The sequence below is a fragment of the Tachyglossus aculeatus genome, chromosome X1, assembly GCF_015852505.1.
Source record: "Tachyglossus aculeatus isolate mTacAcu1 chromosome X1, mTacAcu1.pri, whole genome shotgun sequence".
Classification (NCBI taxonomy): Eukaryota; Metazoa; Chordata; class Mammalia; order Monotremata; family Tachyglossidae; genus Tachyglossus; species Tachyglossus aculeatus.
In genome coordinates this window covers 44,157,981-44,180,046 of record NC_052101.1, presented here as the reverse complement: position 1 = coordinate 44,180,046, position 22,066 = coordinate 44,157,981, and the positions used below count along the sequence as shown (strand labels likewise).

The 22,066-nt window shown below is 47.0% G+C and overlaps 1 non-coding gene across 1 annotated transcript; it reads right to left on the bottom strand.

Moving 5' to 3' along the window:
- Window positions 1-6,861: 6,861 nt before the first annotated feature.
- On the bottom strand, window positions 6,862-6,993 carry LOC119920616. The gene has a single exon (XR_005448346.1). It is a non-coding gene; the product is annotated as a small nucleolar RNA SNORA7 (small nucleolar RNA).
- Between the last annotated feature and the right edge of the window lie 15,073 nt (window positions 6,994-22,066).

Sequence of the window (22,066 nt, the reverse complement as noted above, 5' to 3'; positions counted from 1 at the left end):
CGATATGGTAGACCAGACCCAATTGTGTTTTTTATGGTATTTGTTAAGCATTTACTATGTACTCAGCACTATACTAAATGCTGGGGATTAATTAGGTTGGACATAGTCCATGTCCCACATGGTGCTCACAGTCTTAATCCCCATTTTACAGATGAGGTAACTGAGCCACAGAGAAGTGAAGTGACTTGCCCAAGTGTCCCAAGGTGACCCTGGGGTACTGGCTATCCCAAGGTCAAATGCTATCTTGTGACCACCTGAGCCAGCAGGCAGAACTCGGAAGTGAGGGTGGGATACCGTCCCCACAACCAAAACTGCTAGATTGACAGCCCGAGCTGGGAATACAGAAGGTGTCCCTCGCCCCTGTGCCAATCAAATTGGGTATGGAGGAGGGGGGAGGGCAGAGATTGTATAAACTGAGGCTGGAAGCTGGAATGGCCTAGGAGCACCAGTGATAAATACCTGTTGCCTCTGACCTTAAGGGGCAGAACACCAAGACACGCAGCAGCAGGAGGAACAGCCGCTGCTGCAGCAGCAGTGGCCCATGGGTCTTTCTCTGCCCAGAAGGCCAGATGCCCGCCCTGCAACCAGAACCAACACACTGAGGCATGGGCCACGGGATGGGTGAGTGTCTCATGGGTGGGACCCAGGTGCCCTGCTGCAGATGGGGATCATAAGTGGATCCCATGTAGGGAGAGCACGTGGTAATAGCTAACTGCCCACCACGTGCATGGGTAATGTAATGGATTTGTCCCGTGTGGTAAAGTAAGTGGATTCTTCCCATGTGGGAAAGTAAGTGGATTCATCCCTAGTGGGAAGGGCACATGGGTGAGAGCTAGCTGCCTCACCCACGCGCAATTAGCGTATGATTGTGTTCCTCCTGTTAGGAAAGCTCGAATATTGCTAATTGATTACATTCCTCCCAAAAGGGAAGCTCAATCCATTGTGCCTAAACAACTAGATAATTCAATTCGCCTCCCGGAATAAATTTTATATAAAACTCAGGCTTTCCGTCCCTGGTCTCTCTTTCTCTCTGTCTTGCCTCGCCGATTACTGAATGAACCTGTCCCCAGATGACTGGTGACACCAAGGTCACACAGCAGGCAAATGGCAGAGCCAGGATTAGAACCCAGGCCCTCTCTGACTCCCAGGCCCAGGCTCTATTCACTAGGCCAAGCTGCTTCCCATCTTTTGTTTTGTTATCTGTCTCCCACTTCTAGACTGTGAGCCTGTTGTTGGGTAGGGACCATCTCTATATGTTGCTGACTTGTACTTCCCAAGTGCTTAGTACAGTGCTCTGCACACAGTAAGCACTCAATAAATACGATTGAATGAATGATTGAATGAATCTTTTGAAAGAGGCTGACATTAGGTGGGCTCGTTCTCGTCCCCAGCTGGTTTGAGTGTGAAGCCATTGACCAGCTAGGACTTATCATCTTTCTGGGCTTCCTCTCCTCAGCCCCCAGTTCCTAACATCCTGCTGGTGCAGAAGCAAGAAGAATGAGAGAAAAATTAAGGTGAGTTTCCTGCATCAGGGTAGGACCAGACAGATCCCATTCATCTTTTCTCTTTGTCGATGCCCTTTGACCTTGGAGTTAAGCCGCTGCCCAACTCTCTCTTTCTATTTAATGGTATTTGTTAAAATGCTTACTTTCTGCCAGGCACTGTACTAAATACTTGGGTACATACAGGGTTATCAGGTTGTGCACAGTCCCTGTCCCGCATGGGGCTCACAGCCTTAATCTCTATTTTACAGAGAAGCAGCATGGCTCAGTGGAAAGAGCATGGGCTTTGGAGTAAGAGTTCATGGGTTCAAATCCCGGCTCCACCACAACTCTGCTGTGTGACCTTGGGCAAGTCACTTAACTTCTCTGAGCCTCAGTTACCTCATCTGTAAAAATGGGGATTAAGACTGTGAGCCCCACGTGGGACAACTTGATCACACTGTATCCCCCCCAGCGCTTAGAATAGTGCTTTGCACATAGTAAGCACTTAACAAATGCCATTATTATTATTATTATTATTATTATTATTACAAATGAGGCTGAGGCCCAGAGAAGTAAAGTGACATGCCCAAGGTCACACAGCAGACGTGTCAGAGTCAGGACTAGAACCCAGGTCCTTCTGTTTTCCAGGCCCATGCTCTATCCACTAGGCCATGCTACTTCTCTGTTCCTTGGGGATAGGGGATGACAGTGTGGAAACTGTGGGTGCTGCTGACCTTGGGCTCGGGCAGGTTAGGAATTGGGTCTTGAGGGAAAAACAACATCCGGGCTGAGCTTCTGAGGGCCCCTGCAGAATCTTCGGACAAGCTGTGTCTCGGGCTGCTCCTCCTAGTGCGTTTTCATTCATTCTTTGCATTTTTCCCCGTGGAGTCAGCAGCCACTTCATAGAAACAAATATTTTAAACAAAACAAAACATAGCCCCTCTTCCTCCACTCCCCTCCTTCTCCCCAGTAAAAACGGGAACTCGAACCGTAAACCTGGAGCCCAATTTAGCCCTTGGTGAAATCGTTACAGGCCAAGACACTTTATAGGCTCATCCGGAGTGGAGATAAAACACCCAAATAAAAGCATCCATGACTCTGGCCCTTGGCGCCCCAGGCAGGGTCCACATGAAGCCATGAGGAGACAGGACAGGGGTTGATTGCTCTCAGAGGGGAATGGGAGGCAGGACAGCCGGTGAGAAGCTGGAGCCCAGAGTCACTATTTCATTGAGTTCCTCTCTCCTTTGAGGCCTGGTTCCTGAATTTATCATAAAAAGTGCAATTTCCTCTCAGACATGAACTGCCTTTCTGAGGACCACAGGACAGGATGTGGGGCGTTCACTTATCCTGACAGCAGCTGCAGGGAGAAGGTAGAAGCAGTGTGGCCTAGTGGAAAGATCACAGTCCTGAAAGTCCAAAGACGTGAGTCCTAATCCTAGCTCTGCCCCATGTCTGCTGTGTGACCTTGGGTGAATCACTTCACTTCTCTGTGCCTCAGTTACCTCATCTGTAAAGTGGGGATTAAGACTGTGAGCCTCAGATGGGATATGGACTGTGTCCTACTTGATTATCTCATATCTACCCCAGCATTTAGAACAGTGCTTTGCGAATAGTATGCACTCACCACAATACCACAGTTATTATTATTATTATTATTATTATTATTATTATTATTATTATTATTATTATTACTATGGGGTTGGTTATTCAGCTGGGCAAGCACACTCAACCCAGTCCAAGGCTGGTTAGTGGTCAGCAACCTAGAAAAGCAGCCGTGGGATGTGAAGATTAGAAGGAAATCATACTAAAAGCAGAACTAGCATCACCTGGTCCTGGAAATATGGCTGCCTGGATGTGTACACTGGGTACTTTGGAGCCACCAATCTGTCAACACTTGGGGAACTTGATAAATGATCTTCCCCTCCCTATCCTCCAATTAGACAGGGAGGTTAGATATGATTGTCATCCCCATTTGACAGGGTCTAAGTGATGCGTCACCAGTTGTTGGGTGACTCTGTGGGGATTTGGGAATCGATCTTGTCCCTGGGCTCTGAGCAATAGAGCCCTATGGCCTGATTACCTGGCTGGGGGGTCACTTTGGTGATTGACGGGATCCTTCGAGCTAGACCTCCCCACCTCCTTCAGGAACCTTTCCCTTTTAAACCCTCAGAACCCCCAAGTCAACGAACTGTCTTAGCATGCATATACTTTATTTCCACACTCAGCTTATGAAGATTTGAGTATTCAATCATTTATTCAGTGATTTCATCTTGACATATTTGCACTATCTACTATTTCCTTGTTCATCCCCCTGCTCCCACTATTTGAAAATAATCTTGTGGCCATCTCCCCACATTTGATTGTGAACTTTCTGAGGGCAGGGAAGATGTGTTCCCTACCCCGCCCCCTCGCTCCCCCCAAGGAAGATGGGGAGAGGGAGGTAACGTGGACAGGGGTCCCTATCCTCTGTCACCAGAAGTCCTCACTTTACACTTTCTGCAGCCTTGTGGAGTTTTAATTCTTAAAATTCAGACATGGCCCTCGGTGTTGGAAATGGTGGATGGCCTCCTCTCCTGTGTTCCACAGGGCCAGCAGGAGAGAGTAGGAAGGCAGGACTGGGGCTGAAGGTGGAAGCGCTTCCCAGTGAGTGCCGGAAGTGGTAGAGGCCAATGCTGAGCCAAATGGCAGCCATAGCAGCAGCCTGGCAATTTCGTGGCCAGGCCAGGCAGAGCTGGCCAGAGTGTGAAAGTCATGTTTTCATCCTTCCTGAGAACTGTTGATTCTTTCTGCTGCTCCTGGCTGGGGAGAGAGAGTTCAGACTTGAACTTGCAGAACCGGGCCCAGGAAAGCACAAGGCAGAAGCCCTGAGCAGGGAAACAAGCTGTGAGACCTGAACTTCTGAAAAATATTGACTGTTTCTTTTTTTAAGCTAATATTCCAAATTTCTTCTGAAAGTCAACTTAGACATCCAGGACACAGGAAGCCAGGGAGAGGCCTGCTGCCAACAGCCTCAGAGGGACCGAGTCGTTTCTTTAATAACATCCAGATGGGATCCACAGAAATTGTTAGCGTCTCAGGAAAAAAAGAAAATCAGCTGCAGGAGAAATGAGATTCAAGTGGTTTAGGAAGGGCAGCTTGGAGGAGAAGCATATACTTGCAAGTCCCAAGAGGCTGAGAGGAAGTCTGAAATTTAAAACTCTGTGGTGGGAGGGCTGCTTCCTAAGAAAAGCTTGAAGAAAAATGGTGCGGCAGCTGACAGCTTCCCTACGAACTCTGGGCGCAGAGAGGAACAGTTTAATAGAGCCACCCCTCTCTGCAAGTGGGAGGGAGGGGGGAGGGAGGGAAAGGTGAGAATTAGAGCCAAGTTTCCCCCAAACCGTGTTTGTCTGGTGTGCTTCGTACAGTGCTAAGTGCTTAGCAGAGTACTCTGCACATAGTAAGTGCTCAATAAATACCACTGATTGATAATGGATTGATTGATTGGAGGCCAAGAGGGATGGCTGGTGGTGTGTGGTGATGGATTTTGTTCTCCCTCTCCACCCCAAGGGGAAAGGAAGTGCCTGGTTCCTGGAATGTGGGCTGTTTGCACGTAAATCACTTATTTGGAACCAACAGGTGGGGGCCGGAGGAGGCGGGGGCAAAGCGGGGATGTGCACAGACGTCCCCCCTCCTCACTTCATTCCACACGCAGCTGGCCTCCTCGCTGCCATCCTGATGCAACCGGTTCTTCCACTCCTGACGCCCAGCAGCCTCTCATCGTGGAACTTCAAAGTCCGTTCAGAATCAGCCCCCTGACAGTGACCCCACAGATGGAGAATTTGAGCCAGAGGGAAGGGGGAGGGGAGCCAGAGGGGGAGCGGAAACGCAGATATTTCTGCTTTCGGAGTAATCCCGCCGTCCCAAATCAGGAAACGCACAGGAGAAGGATGTGATGCTAGAGGGTTCATATCCTGGAACTCCCGGCATTAACGTGCCTGGGGCCTTTGGTGGGATAAGGATACTGGATTTGTATTCTGTTGCACATAACCAGCTTAATGTGGGAACCAGAATTTCCTGCCACGAACAACATTACCCGAGAGTGAGCGTAGAGCAACAGGATGGGACATGTCTTGGAGTGTTAACCAGGAAAACCCATGCAGAGACCAGGTCCCTTTGCGGGGACACTGGCTCTTAGGTTAAGGCTTCTGGCCTTGAGCTGGATAGGGGATTCATTAGCACCCGGCTGGACATCCAAATAGATCCACCATTGTGGTGATGGGTGAATGGAGGTCAGCTGCAACAGGTCATTTGCAAGAATGTGGAAGGCAGTGTGACCTTGTGGAACCAGCAGGATTATGGAAGTCAGCGGGCCTGGGTTCTAGTCTCAGCTTGACCACTGGCCTGCTGCTGTGTGGTCTGGAACAAGTCACTTGGCCTCTCTGAGCCTCAATTTCTTCTGTCAGATGGGGATGAGGTACTCGCTTATCTTCAGTTTCGAACCCTGTGTATATGATTGATTAGCTTGCATCTATTGCGATGCTTACTATGAAGAAAGCATTTAATACACACCATAACTATTTTTATCCTTAACATAAAAATAAATCGATCACATTTATTTAGCTCTTACTGTATACAGAGCACTTTACCAAGTGCTTGGGGGAGCACAAAACGACTGAGTGGGTAGTCACGTTCCCTGACCACAAGGAGCTTATAGTTATTCATTCATTCAATTGTATTTATTAAGCACTTACCGTGGGCAAAGCAGTGCACTAAGCGCTTAGCAGGAATGAGGACAGGAGCAATGCCATGCAGGCCTGGATTAATGGGCTACCTGGCCCTTTCCTGTCTCTGATGGCAGCACCAAAATCCTTTGGAAGGAACAGGGCTAGTGTTGCCCTTCTTTCCATCCTTGTGTAGGGATGGAGTTTCCAACATTCCCAACTTTCCCTTCTACTAACCCCTTATAGATGATCCTTCACCTATGAACTTGTCCCATTCAGCCTGCTCCGTTTCTGTAATATCGAATTCCACTGGCCTACCCCCTGCCGTACGAAGAAGTGTTTCCTTCTGTTTGTTTTGATCCTGCCACCCTCAAGTTCTTATGGTTGCTTACTTATGTGGCCGTTGTGGGATTTGGGGTCCTCACCCCTCTTTGATTTAGTAGACTTCAATTGTCTTGTCTTAAGCCATCAAGTCATTTCCGACCCATAGCGACACCATGGACACATCTCTCCCAGAACGCCCCACTCTCCATCTGCAGTTGTTCTGGTAGTGTATCCAAAGGGTTTTCTTGGTAAAAATATGGAAGTGGTTTACCATTGCCACCTTCTGCGCAGTAAACTCAAGTCTCTGCCCTTGACTCTCTCCCGTGCCTCTGCTGCCCAGCATGGGTGAGTTTTGATGTAGCAGATTGCCTTCCACTCGCTAGCCACTGCCCAAGCTAGGAATGGAATGGGTATGCCTGACTCTCCCTCCCACAGACGAGACTGGTAGAGTACTGGTAACTCTCCAGTTGCGACCCTGAGAAGGGGAGACTTCAATTACCCTTCATCTTATATCTAGCCCAGAGCCTAGTACAGTGCTTGGCACAGAGCAAGTTCTTAACAAGTACCACAAGGTTGTTCACAATAATAATAATAATAATAATAATAATAGTTATTTTTGTTATTATCTTTCCAGATGGAAAGGGGTTGCTGTCAACCTGTTTCACATGTCCTCCCTCTCTAGCCTGAAATGCCCACCCCCCAACTCCCAACCTGCAAAGCCTTATTGAGGTGACATCTCTTCTAAGAGACCTTCTTGGATTAAGCCCTCTTTTCTCCATCTTTCTCTCCCTTCTATGTCATCTATGCACTTGGATCTGTGACTTCTGATATTTTATACTTGCCCCACCCTCAGCCCCACAACACTTATGTGCATATCTATAAATTATAAATTATTTGTTAATATTAATGTCTATGTCCCCCTCTAGACTGTGAGCTCGTTGTGGGCAGGGAACATATCTACCACTTCTGTCGTATTGTACTTTTCCAAGCGCTTAGTACAGTGCTCTGTGCACAGTAAGCACTCAATAGTCAATCAAATCAGTCAATCAATTGTATTTATTGAGTGCTTATTATGTGCAGAGCACTGCTCTAAGCACTTGGGAGAGCACAATATAGCAGAAGCATTCCCTGCCCACAATAAGCTTACAGTCTAGAGGAGGAGACAGACATTAGTATAAATCAGTAGATTATAGATATATACATAAATGCTGTGGCTCTGGAAGGGGGGATGAATGAAGAGAGTTTATCAGAGTGATGAGGAAGTGGGAAAAGAGGAAAGGAGGGCTTAAATGCCACTGATTATGCCAGTGATGATGATGATGATGATGATGATGAATCATTTCAGTCTCCTGCTGAATGGAAGCAAGTTCTTCCCGCTCCCTGATCATTTTGGTCGCTCTTCTCTGTGCCTATTCTCACTGATAGGTTTTTCCTGAGATATGGTGGTTGGCCCAAAGTCAACCCAGTATTCCAGCTGCGTAAGTAGCATGATTTTACAACCACTCTTTGCTCCACCTTCAAAGCTTTATTAAAGACACATGTCCTCCAAGAGGCCTTCCCTGACTAAGCCCTCACTTCCCCTACTCCCACTCCCTTCTGTTTTGCCTATGCAGTTGGAGCTGTACCCTTTAAGCACTTGATAAGCACTTGGGGTGCACCCTCAGCCTCAAAGCATTTGTGTACATATCTGTAATTTGTTTCAACCTCTGACTTCCCCTCAAGGCTGTAAATTCCTTGTAGGCAGTGAACATAGCTACCAACTCTGGTATATTGTACTTTCCCACTCTGCACACAGTAAATGCTCAATGAATACTACTGATTAATTGATTCATTGATTTTAATTGGACAGATGGTGTGAGGGAACAATCCATAATGACTCCATGGTTTATTTCCTGACATGTGACTGGCAACTGAGAGACTGTCTTTATTTTTTTATGGTATTTTTTAAACACTTCCTATGTGCCAGGCACTGTGCTAAGTGCTGGGGTAGACAAAAGCTAATCAGGTTGGACACAGTCCATTTCCCACATGGGGCTCACAATATTAATCCCCATTTTACAGATAATAACAACAATAATAAAAATAATGATGGTACTTGTTAAGTGCTTACTTGTAGACTGTAAGGCCATTGTGGGCTGGGATTGTCTCTGTTGTGGAATTGTATTTCCCAAGCATTTAGTACAGTGCACTGAACAAAGTAAGTGCTCAATAAATACAATTGAATGAATGAATGAATGAATGTGCCTTGCACTGTTCTAAACGCTGGGGTAGATACAAAGTAATCAGGTTGTCCCATGTGGGGCTCATAGTCTTAATCCCCATTTTATATGTGCGGTAACTGAGGCACAGAGAGGTTAAGTGGATTGCCCAAGGTCACACAGCAGACAAGTAGAGGAACTGGGATTAGAAACCAGGTCTTCTGATTCCCGGGCCTGTGCTCTGTCCACTAGGCCACGGTGCTTCTCTGGTATCTTGCAGCTGGAAGTCCAGACACTGCTTCCTTTGGTGTATTTCCTTGGTATTTGTTCAAGCTGAAGTTTATCTGGCGTTTTCCAGACTACTTACTAGCTTTATGAGCTCTTCCTGTAGTTTATCTGCCCAACATTTACCCACCCAGTACAAAAATGGGGTCATCTATGATCTTGGAGATTTAACTGCTGGCTCCCTCTTCCAGACTATGAAAAAAAGTTAAACAGGTCCTTGCAGAGATCTGGGAGGGACTCCTCTGTTTACATTTCTCAATCCTAAAACAAGGCTGTTTTTCTTTATGCATTGTTTCTTATCTAATAGGCAGTTTTCTATTAACATCAGAACTAATCAATCAGTAGTACCAACAGAAACAATCAATCAATCGGTAGTATTTATTGAGCACTTACTCTGCAGAACACTGTACTAAGCTCTTGGGAGAGTATGATAGAGTTGGTGGATATGATCCCTATCCTTGAGGAACTTACAGTCTACTGAGGGAGATGGAGACTAAAATAAATTACAAGTAAGGGGAAGATTCCCTCCAAACCCACCATAGCTTAGTTTTTTTTTTAAAGTCTTTGATGTGGAAACCTCTCAGAAAAATTTTGTAAAATCTAAATAAATGATGTCCACTGCTTCCTCTTTTTCCATATGTTTATTGATCCTATCAAAGAATTCAATAGACTGAGGCATGAATCCTTCTTACTAAAGTTATACCTCTAAAATTGGTGTTTATCTACACGCTTATGGATCCTTCCTTGACTCCACTGTAGATTCTACCAAGATAGTCAGTCACTAGACTATTATTCCCGGGGCTCTTATTAAGATTGGAGTTACGGCATCAAAATACCATTTGTAACAATAGGTTGCCACTCTGGCCAACAGGTCTGCGACTTCCCTTCCGAGTCAATTCAGAATTATGGTGGTTTCTAAAAAAGTCCTAGTGATCTGCTTTTTGTTTGTTTGGCTTTTAATGGTATTTGTTGAGTGCTTACTATGTGCCAGACACTGTATTAAGTGCTGGGGTAGATGCAAGCTAATCAGATTGGACCCTGTCCATATTCCACATGGGGCTCACAGTCTTAATCCCCATTTTACAGATGAAGAGGAGGATGATAATGGTGTTTGTTAAGTGCTTACTATGTGCTAAGCACTTTTCTAAGTGCTGATGAGGTAACCGAGGTACGGAGAAGCGAGATGACTCGCTTAAGGCTACACAGCAGAAAAATGGCAAAGCCTGAATTGGTACCCAGGTTCTGACTTCCAAGTCTGTGCCCTATCAACTGGGCAACACTGCCTCTTATGTTTAGTTCATCAGTTCGGTCTAAAACATGAGAAGCAGTGTGATATAGTGGAAAAGGCTTGGGCCTGGTAGTCAGAGGACATGGGTTCTAATCCTGGCTCCGCCACTTGCCTGCTGTATGACCTTGGGTAAGTCACTTAACCAATTTATGCCTGGCACTTAGTGAGCACTTTAACAAGTATAATTAAGAAAAAACCCCATATCCTATAGGCTTTCCCCAGTTCCATGCAGTACCTCTTTCCTGTCTGCTACAAAAAACCAATTGGGTGTGAGAACCACCAAACAAGTTACTTGGTTGAGAATGGACCTAAAGAGTTCATAAAGCCTCCTGGCTATCTTCTCTTCATTCATGAGTAGTCCTCCTGATTCCCAGCCAGCTTCCTATTTTTGATGTTAGGTAAATCACTTATTATTCACATTGTCCTTCCTTGGAAGTTCCTTAAACTTTTTGGCCCACCCTAATTTTTTATTTATACCTGACCTGTCACTCTCCTTGGGTTACCCATTTGCTCCTCTTGGGGAAACTAACTATCCTGGACAGACTTTTCTTTTACTTTGCCAGGTAGCCATGCCAAGGATTCTATTTGGATCCCTGTCTTTTTGACTCTGTGGCATGCATTTTGCCTGGGCTTCTATTTTGGGGTTTTAAAATTATTCCAGATTAGGTTATTATACATATATATATATATATATATATGTATATATATATATATATATATAGTTACTTCTTTTAGCTGCTTCCTAATACAGATTTCCATTTGATCCTGGTTCCCTTTTCCTAAAATGTCTTAGCTTTTTTTCTTTTTTATGGCATTTGTTAAGCACTTATTATGTGCCAGGCACTGTTCTAAGTGCTGGGGTAGATACAAGCTAGTCTGGTTGGACTCAGTCTATGATCCATATGGAACTAACAGTCATAATATTCATTTTACAGATGAGGGAACTGAGGAACAGAGAAGTGAAATGACTTACTTGCCCACGGTCACACAACAGACAAGTGGCAGAACCAGGACAAGAACCCAGGTCCTTCTGACTCCCAGGCCCGGGTGCTATCAATTCAGTCACACTGCTTCTCCATGCTTGTGATGTTCTTATTTTATTTATTTTCCCTCCTCAGAAAGAATGTTAACTTAAAGAGTGTTATGACTTGCTGCAGGAATGCTCTCCTACACATCTTTCCCTCTCCCGCTTCTGCTCATTTGTCAGAGTGAGGCCATTGGACTTGGCAAGAAGGAGATCATTTGTGACCTTTGAGGGGGCAGCTTTTATGGAGTGAAGGTGACAGAAGCCAAATTGGAGGGGTCAAGGAGAAAACTGGAGGAGAGGAACTTGAGACAGCAGGTGTAGGCAAGTCGTTCAAGGAGTTTGGAGATGGATTGGTAGGAGGGAGATGGGGTGATAACCGTAGGGAGCCGTGGATTCAAGGGAGGGTTTTTTTTTAGACTAGGGGAGACATGAGCAGCCCCAAAATTATTATCATTATTATCAGCAGTGGCAAATATTTATTGATACCAATTGTAGGGGATTAAAGAGCAATCAAGAGTGGTATTTTTTTAAGCAAAACATAGCGATGTTACAATCAGAAGTTTGAAATAATACGGATATGCATCCAGTAATAATACCAAGTTGGCCTAAGCACTTAGTATAAGTACATTGCATATATAAGTGTATACGTTGTATAGTATAAGCACTTAGTATAGTGCATTGCAACCAGTGGGAGCTGAATAATTAGCTTTACTACTTATTCTACAGGCGTGGACGCTCATCACGTCATTTATATTTTTCACTCCTCTCTCACTACAACCCAGCTTGCTCCTCTACCGCCAATTTATTCACCCTGCCTCATTCTCGGTTCTTACTGTTGACTTTCTGTTCACACACTCCCTTCTCATCAGGCAGATCACTGCTCTCCTTTTAATCAAATCTCTTCAAATCATACCTCCTCCAGGAGGCCTTCTCTGCATAATTTCTTACCTCCCCACCTTATTTCCCCTTCTACTGCCACTTCAGCACTTTTATATCACCCAAGCACTTTAGCGCTCATCTCCTTCCCCTTCTCCTCCCTGTAGCACTTCTATTGCTTCCCTTTACTCATAATTTATTTCAGTGTGACGCTACACCAGGTATATTGTAAACTTCTCAAGGGCAGGAATTGTGTCTACCAGCTTCATTGTACTCTCTAGAGACTAAATGCTCAATAAGTACTATTAATTGACCAATTGATTAAATACGGACTCCTTAAAAATAATGATTTATCTAGCCAGAGGAGAGTGAGTAGGCTTTTCAGAGGTTAATAATATGCTTTGGGGGAACCAGGCTGGGAAGGCTTCATGGAAGAGGTGAAGGCCCCATTAGGCTTAGAAGTCAGAGATCGGTGGAGTGGAACAGGCCAGTGAGTGACTCAGAGGTCGAGAGAGAGAAACCCAGATGAGCAGATGAGGCTGCCCTAGCTAGAATGGACTTTTCAGGAGACTGATGTTCAAGTAGGGCATAAACCACCATGGATTTGGAAGTTTCTTCCTGATCTTGTTTCACGCATCCCACATCTCGGAACTATGCTAAATCCAATATATTTGGGGACAGAAAATAGTGGGGTGGGCAAGCCTGACAGCCACTTGAAAGGCACCGAGGACAACGGGCACTGAATTTCCAAAATCACCTGAGTTCTGAGTTCCCTGTTCCCATGAGCTACAGAGAGAGGCAAGAGATTCGAAGGAGCAGGAAAGGGACCTCACTGAGATTTACCTTTGTCGTCAGTGGAGAGCATGTGAAATCCCAGCTGAAATTCCATGGTTTGTCTGAGCTGCTGGCCCTCATCCTAGTCCTCCATTTTTGCTGGATCCTTTCCCATAATTCCCTGGGAGGGAAAGCTTGCAATAAGTCATGTGACATGGGGAAATTCTGGGGCCGTTGTTTGTTGCTTAATGGTAAAATGTTGTCCTTTGGCCTAGGAGGTGGTCAAAGATTGATAACCTCAGCATTCTTCATCTGGAAGGGCGGGTGGGGGTCTGAATGGAATTTGGGTGCCCGAAAGCAGAGGTGGGGCTAGTTTGGGATGTTTTGGATTTGGAGAGCCGAGAGACTGCGGGAGGCCTCTTCCCCTGCTCAAGATCACTCAGGCCAAAGTTCTCTTAACACCTTTGACTTCATCATCCTTATTGGAATTCCTCTTTCCTTGAACTGGGAGCCAAAGTCCCACAGGCCTTTCCATAACATCCATCATGTTCTCTCCCTGTGGCACTACCACAGCCGATTGCCTCCTGCTCAGGAAATACTCTGCTCATGACATCATAGGCCCATTCAGCCCCCTTCACTCACATCAGCCGGGCCTCCATGGGCCCTGTTCTAGGTGCAGCCATCTGAGGATTCAGCTCTTGGACCGATCCAGCACTTGGACCACTGACCCTCCTCCCCCTTCCCATCCTCCCCGCCCTACTTTCTTCTCCTCCCCACAGCACCTGTATATATGTCTGTTCAGATTTATTACTCTATTTATTTTACTTGTACATATTTACTATTCTATTTATTTTATTTTGTTTATTTGTGTTGTTTTGTTGTCTGTCTCCCCCTTCTAGACTGTGAGCCGGCTATTGGGTAGGGACTGTCTCTATATGTTACCAACTTGTACTTCCCAAGCGTTTAGTACAGTGCTCTGCACACAGTAAACGCTCAATAAATACGATTGAATGAATGAGTGAATGACCCTAGGATCAATCAATCCATCAATCATATTTATTGAGTGCTTACTGTGTACAGGGCTCTGTACTAAGCGCTTGGGAGAATACAATACAACAGTATAGCAGAAACACTCCCCACTGACAGTGAGCTTACAGTCTAGAGGGGGAAGCAGATATTAATATAAATAGATAAATTATGGATATGTACATAAGTGCTGTGGGACTCAGCAACACAGAAGGGAGTGGGAGAAGAGGAAAGGAGGGCTTAGTCAGGGAAGGCCTCTTGGAGGAGATCTGCCTTCAAAAAGGCTTTGAAGTGGGGCAGCGTAATTGTTGGATATGAACAGGGAGGGCGTTCCAGGCCAAAGGCAGGATGAGGGCAAGAGGTCAGTGGCAAGATAGATGAGATCGAGGTACATTGAGTAGGCTGGCATTAGAGGAGTGAAGAGTGTGGGCTGGGTTGTAGTAGGAGAGCAGCGAGGTGAGGTAGGAGGGGGAAAGGTGATTGACTGCTTTAAAGTCTTTGGTAAGGAGTTTCTGTTTGATGCCAAGGTGGATGGGTAACCACTGGAGGTTCTTGAGGAGCAGAGAAACATGGACTGTACATTTTTTGTAGAAAAACGATCCGGACAGCAGAGTGAAGTATGGACTGAAGTGGGGAGAGACAGGAAGCAGGGAGGTCAGCAAGGAGGCTGATACAGTAATTGAGGCAGGATAGGATAAGTGCTTGGGATAGTTCCAATTATGAGGTGTCAGTGGTCTGGCCGGTTATAGAAACCAGGGCTAGCTCAAGGACTGGGGAAGAGAGTTTGGCAAAATGAACCATTTTCGGATCCAGCCTGCCCAGGAGAGGCAGTCCCAATTTTGTTGGTTCCTGGGCTCTCAATTGCCTTGAAGGGAAAGAGTTTTCTACTATGAAAGGTTGATTCAATCCCCCAGAAGGGAGGGGGATCTGGGGAAAAGGTCAGAGAATTAAATTCCAGGACCTCGGGCCAGCCCTTAACTGGGAACAAGTGATTTAGCAGGAACTCCATCTAAGTTTCCAGAATCAATGTGGTGTTTTAATTCCCATGACCCTCAGCATCGAAAGCCAAATGCATCCAGTTTCGCTACAAAACGTTGAGCTCTTGTGGAACTCCAAGATGAAGAAAACTGTCATAGCACTCACTGTAGTACTTGCCGTGTCTGATACCGCATGAATGTATACAACTGTTTTTTTCCGGCATCGTATTGTGCTGAATGCAGACAGATGTGGGCTATCGGAAGACTGTGAGCCCATTGTTGGGTAGGGACCGTCTCTATATGCTGCCAACGTGTACTTCCCAAGTGCTTAGTACAGTGCCCTGCACACTGTAAGCGCTCAATAAATATAATTGATTGATTGATTGATTGATTTGAACACATTGCTTAGAAGTAAACAGGGAAGCCGAACCAACATGCTGCCTTTCCCACCCTCCATCACCCAGCTTAAATTGCTAGCGATGGGGAGGAAGGGCCTACAGGGCTGTCCAGCTGCAGCAATGGGAGCTGGAGAGACTCTCCTATGACAACCCAGCCTGCACACTTTGCCCCTCTAATGCCAAACTTCTCCCTGGACCTTGATCTCATCTATCTCGCTTCTGACCTCTCGCCCTTGTCCTGCTTCTGGCCTGAATCTCCCTCTCTCTTCAAATCAGACAGACAATTACTCTCCCCCACTTCAAAGTCTTCTTGAAGGTACATCTCCTCCTAGAGGCCTTCCCTGACTAAGCCCTCCTTTCCTCTTCTCTGACTCCCTTCTGTGTCACCCTGACTTGCTCCCTTTATTCATCCCCCCTCCCTGCCCCACAACACTTATGTACATATCTTTCATTTGTTTATTTATATTCATGTCTGTCTCTCCCTCTAGACTGTAAGCTCAATAAATTGTCTGTTTATTGTTATATTGTACTCTTCCAAGCATTTAGTATAGTGCTCCGTACACAGCAAGCTTTCAATAAATGTGATTGACTGATTGACTGATGTGAGGATGACAGGGACGGGGGACCAATGCAAACCTCCTCACTGGACCTTGATCTTGTCTATCTCGCCACTGACCTCTTGCCCATGTACTGCCACTGGCTTGGCCCACCTTTCATTCATTCATTCATTCATTCAATCGTATTTATTGAGTGCTTACTGTGTGCAGAGCACTGTACTAAGCATTTGGGAAGTACAAGTTGGGAAGTACCTTCCCTTCTCATATCCGACAGACCTTCAGGCTCCGCACTTTAAAGACTTGTTAAAACCACATCTCTTCCAAGAAGCTTTCCCCTACTAAGTCCTCATTTCCGCTTCTCCCTCTCCCCTGGGCACTGCCCTCACACTTGGATTTGCACCCTTTATTCATCCCTTTCTCATCCCCACAGCACTTCTGTACATATCTGTAATTTATTTATTTATATTAATATCTGTCTCCCCCTTTAGACTATAAGTTCATTGTAGGCGGGAAACATCTACCAACTCTGTTATACTGTACCTAGCACAGTGCTCTGCAAACAGTTAAGTGCTTTCAATAAATACGATTGAGTGATTGAAGGGGACCAGGGATTGGAGATAACAGGTATGTGGGGACATCCCCAGTGTAGGGTACTCAGAGATGTGGAACCCCAATATTTCATCAGACAGCATGGGTTGGGTCAGCCAACACTCTCAGGCCCTCAAGTCTTTCTGGGGAATGAAGTCCTGGAAGTTCTGTGGACAGGGGTGTTCTCTCCCTCATCCATCCAACATCCATCCCTCACGTTTTTAGGGGTGGCCTTGGAGAGAGATACTATTCCCTGATGGTTCAGAAAAGCAGCTTTTTGCAGTGATGTAGCCCCTCACCCATGGCAGCGGGTGGAGGCCACAGTGGAGGGGAGGGAGACCTGTTAGAACCAACTTCCTGCTCCATCCAGGCCTCAGCAGCCAAAGCTGAAGGTTGGCACTGGATGACGAGGTTAGCCTAGCATGCAAACCTCTCCTCAATTTAAGGGTCTTTAGATCCCCGACTCTAGATTTAATGATATTAACAATACTAATAATAACAACTATAAATGTAGTATTTGCTAAGTGCTTACTCTGTGCCTGGCTCTGTACTAAGCACTGGGGTGGATACAAGTTAATCAAGTTGGACATGATCCCTATACCACATGGGGCTCCCAACCAAAGTAGGAGGGGGAACAAGTATTGACTCTCCATCCTACAGATGATGAAACTCAGGACCAGAGAGGTTAAGTGATTTGCCCAGGGTAACATAGCAAGCTGGGGAAATGCTAGAAGGCAACAGAAAATACTTTTTGTAAAAAAAAATGGTATTTGTTGAACACTTACTATATGCCAGGCACGGTCCTAAGGATAGCAACATGGCATAGTGGATAGAGCTTGGGTCAGGGAGTCAGAGTCATGGGTTCTAATCCTGTCTCTGCCATTTGTCTGCTGTGTGACCTTGGGCAAGTCACTTCACTTCTCTGGGCCTCAGAGCCTCATCTCTAAAATGGGGATAGGGACTGTGTCCAACCCAATTTGCTTGTATCCACCCCAGCACTTAGTACAGTGCTTTGCATATAGTAAGAATTTAGCAAGTACCATTATTATTATTAGATACAAGCTAATCAGGTTAGACACAGTCTATGTCCTATGTGGAGCTCACAGTTTTAATCCCCATTTTACAGATGAGGTAACTGAGGCCCAGAGATTTGAAGTGACTTGCCCAAGGTCACACAGCAGACAAGTAGCAGAGCCGAGATTAGAACCCAGGTTCTTCTGACTCCCAGTCCCAAGCTCTATCCATTAGACCATGCTACTTCTCGGTGGATAATACTTCAAATAGAGCTACAGCTCCTTCTTTAGACATGGCTCCTACCCCGCCCCTCTCCCAGGAGGCCCAGAGATTCAGACTTCCTTCTCTTCCCATGTCTCTGAGAGGTTTGGAAGGGAAATAGGGAATGGAGAGGGAAAAGGAGGAGAGTGGAGAGATCGGAAGCTATATTGGAAGTTCCTTGAGGGCAGGGATCGGGGCCTACTAGCCCCAGTTCACTCTACCAAGTGCTTTGTCCCTTTATCTACACAACTAACGATTGATTGATTGACTGATTGAGAATGGGCCTGCCCATGTTGGTTCCCATCCGGGCCGGGAGAACACTGGGCCTGGTTTTGAGGCCCCTGTCCCCCTGCCTCCAGAGTCCAGGAGAGAAAGACTCTTGGCAGATTTGCTGATGCCTCTTCCTCACTGCTTTGGGCCAGGAAATCTCCACCCAGGAAACCCTCGGAGCCAAGCCCCCTGCATCTGGTGGCATCTCCCGGGGGTTTGCCTCAGGCCCTCTGGTCACAGGTGCTCGGATCCGTCCCCTCACCCCCTCGGTTTTTATGCAGGGGGAGCGGGGTGAAGGAAGGCGGAGGTTGTGTGGGGTGAAAGCACTGCTTCCGGAGATGGCAGAGGGAGGAGGGGAGGAGAGGGAAGCCTGCCGTCATTGCTGTCTCGGAGGGAGGTGGCACCCTCTTCTGGGTCGAGTCCCAGGGTTGTTTCCCAGCAGCCAGAGGCTGTGGACACAACACACCACAGGGACAACCATCAGAGGTTGCCCAATGCTCCGCTTCAGCACTGCCCCCTCCTGGTGCCACCTGCTCCCTGATGGAAAGCTGCAGCCCCCTGGGCAGAAGCTCAGCCATGCAGAGATGGGTGGCAGAGATGGGTGGCAGCGCCAGGCCGGACTCCCACGGAGGCCTGGGGTTGAACAGTTCCGGGACAAAAGTCCGGCAAGTTTCTCTGTAGAATTCCTCCACTTGTCTGCCCATGGAGAGGACCCCATCTGATCCCCAGCCGAGTTAGGGAGCATCATCATCCTTTGCCGTCTGGGGACTCAGGAGAGGCCCAGTGGGTCGGAGAGACGGGGACCAGGACAGTGGTGCTTGCTACAGGGAAACACTTGGTATTTTAATGGTGACTCCTCCTGCTCTCATCCCTTCCACATCCAAACAGCTCCCAGCACTGCTTGAACCCCAGTATTGAATTGTGGGACTGGTCCAGTCAGTGAGATGTGCGCAAAGCCACTTTTGTGGTCTTTGTTAAGTGCTTATGATGTGCAGAATGCTGTACTAAGCGCTGAGGTAGATATAAGCTAGACAGGTTGGACACAGTTCCTGTCTTATGTGGGGCTCTTAATCCCCATTTTACAGATTCAGTAACTGAGGCATGGAGAAGTGAAGTTATTTGCCCAAGGTCACACAGCAGACAAGTGGTGGAGCCGGGATTAGAACCCAGCTCCCAGACCCAGGTTCTATCCACTAGGCCATGCTGCTTCCTAGGACTTGGGCCTGGTTGAACTGCATTCATCCCCTGCAGTGGGATCTGTGACTTTTGGGCATTTGATATTTGTCCCACCTGCTACCCCACAGCATATGTATACATAAATATATTATATATTATAAATTACTTGTTTATTTATATTAATGTCTGTCTCCCCCTCTAGCCTGAAGCTCACTGTGGGCGGGGAACGTATCTGCTAATTTTGCTGTATTGTGCTCTCCCAAATGCTTAATACAGTGCTCTGCACATAGTAAGCACTCAATAAACACCATTGATTAACTTGTTATGGGCAGGGAGCATGTCTGCTAATTCTATCGTATAGTACTCTCCCAAGTGCATAAAGTAGTGCTCTGCAAATAGTAAGCACTCAATAAATACCATTGATTGATTGATTGATTGATCCCTGGGAATAATAGTAATAATAATGATAATAATGATGGTATTTATTAAGTGCTTACTATGTGCCAAGCACTGTTCTAAGCACTGGGGGAGATACAAGGTGATCAGGTTGTCCCACGTGGGGCTCACAGTCTTAATCCCCATTTGACAGATGAGGGAACTGAGGCCCAGAGAAGTTAAGTGACTTGCCCAAAGTCACACAGCTGACAGGTGGTGGAGGTGGGATTAGAACCCATGACCTCTGACTCCCAAGCCCGTGCTCTTTCCACTAAGCCACGCTGCTTCTCGTGAGAAGAGTGGCAGGAGGTGAGCGGTGGGCAGGGGGCGGCAGGTAGTGGGGGTCTTTGAGTGAGCCTGCAAGGGCTCACACCCATACACTCTCTCCTCTGGGGTAGGTGAGGAGCAGATGGAGGAGGGAGGCCCCAGGGCCGGACACAGGGTCTTCACATCTATCTGCAGATCTGGAGGGTGGTCCCTCAGAAGGAGAAGCAGCGCAGCCTAGTGGATAAAACACAGGCCAGGGAGTCAGAGGACTAGGGTTCTAATCCCGGCTCTGGCTCTTGCCTGCTATGTGGCCTTTGACAAGTCACTTCACTTCTCTCTGCCTCAACTGCAAAATGGGGATTCAATACCCGCTCTTCCTCCTAATCAGACTATGAGCCCCATGTGGGATAGGGACTGTATCCATCCTGATTAACTATTAACCGTATTAACTGTACCCATCCTGCTCCCATCCTGATTAACCCCAGGGCTTAAAACAATGCTTGACACATAGTAAGGGCTTAATAAATACCAAAAAAATATATGGGGAGGTGGAAGGTCAGCCCAGAGTAACTGAGCTGCTGCGGGACCCATCAGTCTAGGGGAAGAAGGGAAAAGGAAGGTATTTAAAGAGTGGTAGTTCCTGGCTATAACTTCCTGTACCCCAGCTTCTCCTGCACAGGGAGAACACCTTCATGCCCTCTTTACCTTCCTCACCCTCCTCTCCTCCTGTTGGGGCCTCAATAGCTCCCACCTGCAGGTCTTGGGGGACTCTCATCTCTTGGGCAGGAAAAGGACTCCGGACCCTCACTGCTATATGGGTGGGCAAGGGTGCATGCCAGTGATGCAGGCCTCTGTCTTGACCCCTCAGTTCTCCCTTGCTCCTAGCCCCTTGGGGTGGAGGCAGGTCTTCGAGCTCTGCTTCCTGTGAGGAGCAGAACGATCTAGGCCAAGGAACCAGAGCTGGCTGTAGTCCTAGCAGGGGGAATGGGGTCTTGGTGCCAGAGTATCATTGGGTGCTAAGGGTTGGGGGGATGGGAGAGGGTAAAGAGCAGAACTTCTGCTCTTAAGTCATCCCTCCCACAAGCCTCCTGGCCCAATGGACACTTTGCCGCCATTTGCTTCTGGCAGTGTGGCAGCCACAATCTGGAAATCCAGAATCCCACGGATAAAGTACATGTCTGGGAGTCAGGACCTGGGTTCTAATCCTGACTCCACCACTTGCTTGCTGTTTGACCTTGGGCAAGCATCCCAAAGAAAACCGGGGTACCCACCATCTCAAGGTCAAATGCTATCATGTGACTGCCCGAGCCAGCAAGTTGGGATTTGGAAGTGCAGGGGGGATACTACCCCCACAACCGAAACCGCTAGATTGACAGCCCGAGCTGGGAATACAGAAGTGTCCCTCGCCCCTATTCCAATCAAATTAGATATGGAGGAGGGGGGAGGGCGGAGATTGGATAAACTGAGGCAGGAAGCTGAAGTGGCCTAGGAGCACAGGTAATAAATACTTGCGGTCTCTGACCTTCTGGGTAGTGGATCGAGATTTGGATCACCTGGCTGCCCAGAGGGTGGAATGCCTGCTCTGCCTGCACTAAATGAGGAGCCTTGGGTTGGGTAAGTGTCCCGCTGAATGCTTGTGGGGCTGGAAGCTAGGTTGCTTTGCTATGGATGTGTAATGCGTAAATAGATTCCTCCAATGTGGAGGAATCGCCACATGCGAACAAGGTATAAGTGAAGTGTTCGTGGGTGGGACCTATGTGTTTCTCCGTGGGCAAGTAACACCTAAATATATTCCTCCTGATAGGGAAGCTCTAATATCATGAAATAATCCTATTCCTCCCGAAAGGGGCCCCCTGAAAGGGAAGTTCAATTTGTGAAGTCTAAAATGATCAAATAATTCAATTTGCCTCACAGAATACAACTCAGCCTTTCTGTCCCCTATCTCTCTCTCTCCCTTGTCGCACCGATTCCCCAACGGACCCATCCCTGGTCGACAAGTGACAGCAAGTGACATCACTTCTCTGTGCCTCAACTGCAAAATGAGGATTCAATACCTGCTTTTCCTCCTTCTCAGACTATGACTCTTTGACTCGGTCAGTATCCATCCTGATTAACCATTAACCATATTAACTGTATCCATT